At 57.2% G+C, this 7,782-nt stretch overlaps 1 non-coding gene across 1 annotated transcript; it reads right to left on the minus strand.

Moving 5' to 3' along the window:
* Nucleotides 1-7,620: 7,620 nt before the first annotated feature.
* On the minus strand, nucleotides 7,621-7,692 carry TRNAT-CGU. The gene has a single exon. It is a non-coding gene; the product is annotated as a tRNA-Thr (tRNA).
* Nucleotides 7,693-7,782: the final 90 nt, after the last annotated feature.

The raw sequence follows: 7,782 nt of genomic DNA on the forward strand, positions 1-7,782 counted from the left end.
GGCCTTCCCCGCGCGCCCCGGAGCAGCSACGCGTTTACCTGTCGGTGCGTGATGGGCATCGCTGCCCTCCCCCGGGCCTGGCATCTTCTTATTTATGTATCCGGTAAGGCGGGGTGGATGTCTGCATATTCCCGGGAAAACCTGCACAGTCTATTCCTGTGCAGTCCGTAAAGGTTTCGTAAGGGCTCATTCATTTATACCCGCACTCGTTAAGAAAATGCTTTAAGAAAACGTCGTAAGGGACTCAGTAATGTGAGGCAAAGTCCGAAGAGGCAGTTGAAATGCCATGAACAAGAGAATTGACTTTATTCCCACTTATTGGCCTTACATTCTTGCTCTCCACACCCTCATCTGCCTCCTGTTTCTGAGCTGCATGAATGAGCAGTATTTCTGCACTACTGCTTCCGCAGCCCTTGGACGCCAACCCGGCACGCGTGGGCCCTGCGCACAGCTCACGTGGGAGTGGGCACTCACTGCACCTCCCTTTAATCTTTGCTGCAGACCCTCAGGATGCCGAGCGGCGAGGGAAAGGGGACAAAACACGAGCTCCAGCTCCTTGGCGTGACCGTCCCCACGCGCAGGCTGCTCTGGAGCGGCTGCAGCACTGACCAGCCCCTCGAGAGGCAGCACGGCGGCGCCACCCGAAACGCAGCGGGTGGCTTGAAAGGTTTCGTCCCGCAACAGGATCTCTCCCACCATTGCTGCAGGGGTGTCAGCAGTCACGGTCGCGTTTACCAGGAGCACAGCTCCCGTGACTCGAGCGGTGGGCCCACTAGCCAGCGACACATCCTGGAATGAGCACACATGATGGAGCGGGATCACCGAGGCCTCCATCAGATCTTCTGGACCAAGCAGGAAAACCTCAGCTGAGCAAGAAGCTCCACACTGGGCTTCAGGAGATGAAGATAACAACAACAACAGTATCCAAACTATTCACCTTTTACATGTTTGGTTCAGCAGCACAAGTGCACACCCCTGGTGTCTATACTGGATTTTTTTTCCTGTATCTGTACGGAAGTCACATACAACAGCCACGAGCTGCACTACAGAGCTTGCACTAGAGGCCTTCGAGCACCCAGAGCTCTGTGGTGCCAGCACTGTTATGGATGAGGAAGGTGACTCCTAGGTGGCTTGCACAGCTGGAATGGGACAGAGGGGACTTAGCTGATCTAACTGCTCCTTTCGATGAACACTGCAAAGCAATCCTCCACACAGAAGACAGTGTTCCTTGGCTGGCAGCCTGATGAGTATTTAGAGCCAAGGAACACGCTGTTTAAAACAGATAGTAAAACGCAAAGTGAATCACGGACCATGGGCAGAAAGGTCTGAAAGAAGGATTGGTTTTATGAGCATTTTGGAAATAAGATGTACTGAAGGGAGGTACTGAAATGAAGCATTTCTTGACCATCTTGGATGGAAACACACAGTAATTTGTTCTATAGTGATGATGCCAAGTGAGTGCTGGTAGATATTAAGACTCCAAGAACTGTGCAAAAGACACTAGCTGTTTCTCGGATGATTGGCATGGATGCTGTAGAAATTGCTTGGGTTGAACGAGAAAAGTCTTCAACAGCTTTTAGAAAATGATGAGACTGCTCTTTGCAGAGACCTCAGGTTACATCCGCCAACCACTTATTCTCATATCAGCATACTCTGTCCTTTGTTAATAATATTCTTGTTCCTTAGCTGTATCAAAAAGCTGCTCATAACAACACAGACCAATGTTTAGCACAAAAATTCATCGCAAATAATGTAGCTAGATGTATGGCAGGAAGAGAGCGAGCCAGGGAATGAAGAAGTTTCTCCCTCGTTCAGCTGACGGCATACTGCTTCGCTGATCGTCTGACCAACTGTTTAATTTGCTATTTTCAGCAGCCTCATGCATGTTGCCTCTTGTCTTCATCTTGCCCCCACCGGTACTGATGTCAAGCGCTTCTCAATTTCCAGGAGAGCAGGGCAAGACCTTCATGCAAAAGTTTTGCCCAGCAAAAGCTCTTCTGCAAGGAAGCCAATCCTCTGAGACGCGCTCAGCTGCCAGGCAGCCTGCACCCGCGTCCACCGACGGYGCCGGCAATCCTTCGGTGGTCACGGGATACGGCACATTTTGGGCAAGTCTCCCCTTGGCCGGAGGTGCTTCCGTACCTGAGAAGGTCAGGTCTTCGGACRTCATCCCCTCTCACAAACGCCTGCCGGCTGCTCTGCAAGGCGCGCAGGACCCGTGCGCTGGGAATGCGCAGCCACAGCCCCTGTCCGGAGGGCGCTGGGAAGAGGATTAGCTCTGCATTCAGGTCAGATGTAATCACAAGCGTATCAAGTTGTAAAGCATCGCAATTTGCGCCATTCTAAAAATAAACATAAGCAGCTTGTTTGGAGCAGTTTGGCAGCCAAAAGGCTAATATATTACTAACGTTAGACCAACAATAGCCCAGAACAATAACTCTGGAACAATAGATTCTATCGCTACTGGAAACAGCCATGTTTGGGAAAAAAGCAAACTTTTTTACAAGACCCATGAGCCAGATGTAGGAGCTTCTTTTTAGGTCTTCGCAAAGGCTTCACAAAGTGGAAGGCTGGTGCGACACCTCTGAAGCCTGGAGGAGTTTCTGCGATGCAAAGGGAGCGGGAGTGCGGACTGCGCGTCCCCCGCTGGGACCCACCGAGACCCCGCGGACGTAGCTCGGGCTCGTTGGAGGCGTGCATTAATCCGCGCTGCTCTTTCCTGCGGCTGCCTATGCTCATGCTGAGCAATACCCTTCTCCGAAGTAGATCCATCAGTTCGTTAATTTTGCAGCGCGTGGTGGGAAGCAGCATGTAAGCACGCGCGGCTTGTCGCCAACAGCTTGGTGTTTCAGCACCAGACCTTGTCGACACACAGACAGGGCTGTCAAAGCAGTTAAACTTGAACGCATCGATCAGCAAGAGAAATAATTCAAATCGCACTGCTGGAAGATCCTCAATATGATGAAATGTGCCGAAAATATTCACCTGGAAATATGAGTCCATGCCGGAGTCCCTGACTCAGATCTTTCTTATCAGAAAGTTTACGATTAAACACTCGGAAACGTGCAGCGAGAGCGTACCGCAGGGAGCAGGTCTGACCCTCCGCGGGGGCGCTGAGCGGCGGCAGCACGCGCAGGTGTCGCCTGTGCTCGGCGGCGTTAACCCTGTCGGCCCAGGCGCCGCCTTCACCCCGCTGCAGTCCGGCTCAAAATCCACACTGATTCCGGGTAGTACAGCCAGCCCTGAATCAGACCCAATCCGTTAAGGATTCATAGAAACCCCGGCGCTCGGGAGCCGTGCTGCGACCTGGCGGGTCGGCGCTGAGCTCCCGCGTAACCCCGCCGAGCCAAGGCCCYGGCGGCGGCGGCTCTGCCCAGCCGGAGCCGTGCCGTAAAGGGGCGCCTTCCTGGTCAAAGCACGTGCGCGTGTATACGGGAGAGAGGAGGAAAATCAAAGGCCTAACGAGCTATGATTAAGCTCAGAAGTAATGTTTCCTGCTCAAACGCAGAGCTGCGGCTCTTCTCAGTACAACCACCTCGTCCCCGATTGCGTCCATTAGAGACCATTACGGGGGGAGACGGAGAGGTGCAACCAGATGGGGAAGCAGCGGTCGCGCTACGCACGGTGCCGCGTGCACGTCAAATCCCTTGTGGCTGAGCAAGCTGCGTTTAAAAAAGTGGTGTGTGTGCAGAGAGGAGCAGCTGCCAGCGGGGAACCCCCGCAGCCCCCTTCAGCCCTGCGCGCCACCGTCCCCAGGGATCAAACGAACGCACTAGCGTCACGTGCCCGAATGCTCCCTCCCCGGGGGGCTTCAGTCCGTGAAATCCACTCCAGCCTTTGCAAGTGCCAGCTGCGAAACATGCGGAGCGCGTGCTATATTTGGTAGCTCCCGAGCGCTCTTTAAGTTGGGCCCAGAGTGACGAGGGGCCGGGAGCCAGGAATGCGGCTCAAGCGGCAGCTCGCAGGAAGCGGGCTCGGCTCGGGCTCGGCTCGGCGCGGGAATTCACCTTTCCCTGCAGCGATCCCGCGCTGGCACCGAGGCGTCCCGGCGACTGCTGCGAGGRGCCCGTCTTCCCCGCACCCCGCACCCGGAAAGTGACGGTGCTGCCTATGTTCATCCTTCCACCACCTCCGCGCCGGGCGCGGGAAACGGGGCTTCAAACCCAGCTCTGCCAGCGCAGCCTCGCTTGCGCGCTGCCTTCTTCCTCCTAAAGTGAAATGCATGCTCGGACTTGGGAACAACCCCCACGAAACTCGTGACGGGGCTCCGACTCGCCACCCTGCCGTCCCCAGCACGGCTGCGACGGCGCCAAGGCCACAGAGCCGCCGCAGCCTCACGGTGCTGCCGGGCTCGGCCGACGGCCCTCCGGGTGCCGGATCGCAGCGCCAGAGTGCAAAGGCGCCGGAGTCTGTGGCTGGCATTTTTCACACCACTGACACGATGCCTCGGGCAGGACGCTGGATCCCGGCTTGGCCACCCGCCTCTCCGAGCCCCCGGGGCCGCGCGGAGCAACCTGGCAGCTCCCGTGGCCGGGAAGGGGATGCAGCAGCGCTGCCCCTCGCACACGGGCCGGGGAAACGCCAGTTCCTTCCCCAAAGCTGCCATGAGCGAGGCTTTCAGAGGAAAAAAATTTTTTTAATCCTTTCTCCAAATTCTTATTTCCTATCTATCAGTTTTTCAATATTATTTTAAAAATACTGCAGCATTCAGTGGATCATTAGTCACAATCACGAAGCTGCTGCTCCGGCAGAGCAAACCGAGTCATTTCTGTTTCCGCTCGAGCCTCGGCACGCAGACAAAATCATTTTCTCTTCATCAGCGGCAAAAGGCTACGGCCACTCGACTTTAAACGCAGACCTGCTCCCGGGCTCCCTTCCAGGGAGCCGCGTCGCCCCRGCTGCAGATCGATACGTTTGTCTGCACCGTCGCCCTTTGGAGCTGCGGTTTCTCACTTTGACACCGGGAAAGGCCCTTTCGGTCAAACTCCAGCAGTCCATCGCGCGCCAGCCGCAGCGGGAACGGGAACRGGACTGGGACAGGCAGCGCTGCGGCCGCAGCAGGGTTTCTGTCCCACGCGGCCGCCGTCGCCCCTCGGCGAACGCTCGGGCGCCAGCGCCGTTTGGGGCCGTGCACCCCATGCCTCCTCCCGGCAGCGCTGCGGCTGCCGTCCCCCCTCGCCCACCGGCGGCACACGGCTTCCCGCGGCCTCCGGAGGAGCAGGCGCGATGCACAACCGCGGCGGCACYGCTGGGATAATCCATCCCTTTTTGTACTTATTCCCAGAGGAGTTTTAAGGGGGGGGGGGGTGTCACGAAGATGTTTGGACTCTGAATAATCGGCTTGTCACTGCGGAGAGGTCTGGACACTCTACACCTAAATACGGCCACGATTTTCAGCAGTAACAGATCGTTTAATCAGTATTAATTGCAATGCATTTTTATCAGGCAACTAAAAGGGGCCTCACTTTAATCCTCATTTAATAACTGCTCGTTTAAGAGAGGAGCTATATTCAGAGGGAGGTTGCTCAGCATTTTCTGGAAAAAAAAACAAAACAAAGTTTCTTAAAGCAACTCAAACAGGACACCTAAAAGTTTTTATACGGTTTAGTGAGGACACGTGTCCAAAACAAACAGAACYAACCTCCCAACCCTTCCCAGTGCCACTATCCCGATTAAAGCTCAAGACACTCCAGAGCCTTAGGGTTTTTTTAAAAAAGGCCAAATGAGACTTGTTTCTAGGCTGAGCGAGCGGCGGCGGCTGGGAAGGTGGGAGGCGCGAGAGCAGGTCAGCAGTCCTTCTCCAGTGCCTTTTTTTTGTTTTTTGCGTTACCTTTAGGGCCACAAGGAAAAGCGATGCCGGGGCTCGGCGGAGACCCCTGGCTCCGGGTCCCGCGTTCGGATCCCGCGTTGGGGCACCACTCGGCTGTTCTGCTCTGCTCTACCCAAGGGCGAGCCCATTTCGGGGAGGACCTGGCTCTCACGGCGCGTTTCAGCGGGAGGCGAACGCGCGGCAGCCTGGGACCCTCCACGGAGGCGGCGCGCCGGCTCCCGCACCGGCTCCCGCGCCGCCCCAAACGCTCCGTGGGGACGAGCGGCACAGGAGCACGAGCCGTCCGAGCCGTCCAAGCGGGGCGCGTTGCAGCTGCCACGCGCTGCCTYGCAACCCTGCGGCAAAGCTGGCAGGACAGCGCCGGCGCTGCGTTTTCCAAGCGAAACGGTGCCTCCCCTTTGCCAAACAAGTCCCGCATTGCACTTCCTGTTGCCGTATCAAACTGCACTACGGCACTTTTGGGGGCTTGCTAATAACACACTGCACAACCGTTTCATAGGAACCTGCTCCACTGCCTGACACACGCACGCGCGTTTCCAGCACTGACTAGGCAGAGAAATCGCCTCGCACCCAGCTGGTCCCCGGCGAGGGGGGACACCTTACACAGCAAGGAACAATTTTTCTAAGCATCAAAGAAAGTTTTCCAAAGAGTCTCCTCAGCTCTCCCCAAATATCCGGCTATTCCCATTCTGCAACGCAATGACTCTGTTCTTGCCACGTTTTAAGCTGCCTGAAAGCAGCAATAGTCAAAGCGATGCTCCGCAGAGCCAGCAGCAATGCTCTTGCACGCGTGCGAAGCCTCGCACAGCTTTCTGTGTTAAGAACCAAGCAGTCGAGGTCAGTTCTGGCGTAAATGGTACAACCGCACGAAGCTTTTCATCGCTGTGTTTGTTTATTCCAGGATCCGGCCTCTCTCTACCATTTAAGGACTCTGTATGTGAGAATTACATCAAAACCAGCACCTATAAACAAAGATAACAGCAAGAGGAGTTCATCACTTTCCAGCTCCCCAAACACTTCCTCGCCAGCAACGCAGTGCAAACGTTAGTTTTATTTTAACCATGATTCATTACACGCGAGACAACTTCCCTTAAGCAGAACACATGGGGTCTGGCCTCGTTCACAGCAAGAGAAACCCCTGGCACACGGATTATTTTGGTGTTCCCTCACAGCAAGCGCAACTCGCAGGAGAGCATGTGCAAACATCAGGGCGCAGCAAGGCCAGGAGAGGCTCCGCACGGCCCTGCCCCTGCGTACGGGGGCTCACGAGGGGGCCCTGGGGTGCTCTGAGCGGCCCCGTCCCAGGGCCCGTCTTGGGGACCACCAAACCACAGCCAGCGTTAACGCAGCACCCGCAATCCATGGCCTCACCACCACATCCGCGGCCTCCCTGCTGAGTCCACGGCGGAGATCCACAGGGTTCATGGTGGAGTTCCACGGGAAACGTGGCAAAGATCCACGTGATCTGTGGTGGAGACGCACGGGGGCCCTGGCCACCCCACCAGGTCCATGCTGGAGATGGATGGGGGCCCTGGCCACCCCRCCAGGYCCATGGTGTCTCGCACGGGTCCACCCCACCCCACCGGCCCCACAGGCTCCCTGGGAGCCCGGCCAGGACGCTCCAAGCCCCGACGGGGGCGACTCGCAGGGCAGCAGCTCTCAGCCCCCCCGCGCGGCCGCCCGGCCCGGGGCACCCGCCTCACCCGCCCCGCAAACAAAAAGGGGCCGCAAAGAAGGCTGCGTCCGCGGGCCCCCGCCGCGGAGCGACCAGCGCGCCGCGCTCCCTCGGCAGGCACGGACGGGGTTCGAACCCGCGATCTTCGGTTTACGAGACCGACGCCTTACCACTTGGCCACCGCGCCTGACGGGCTARCAGCAGCCGCGCGCAGCCAGTGGAAGGGAGCGAGCCTCCCGCGCCGCCAACGTCCCGCCAACGTCCGCGCCGCGTCCCG

Source organism: Apteryx rowi, unplaced genomic scaffold, assembly GCF_003343035.1.
Source record: "Apteryx rowi isolate R43461 unplaced genomic scaffold, aptRow1 scaffold_26, whole genome shotgun sequence".
NCBI classification, from domain to species: domain Eukaryota; kingdom Metazoa; phylum Chordata; class Aves; order Apterygiformes; family Apterygidae; genus Apteryx; species Apteryx rowi.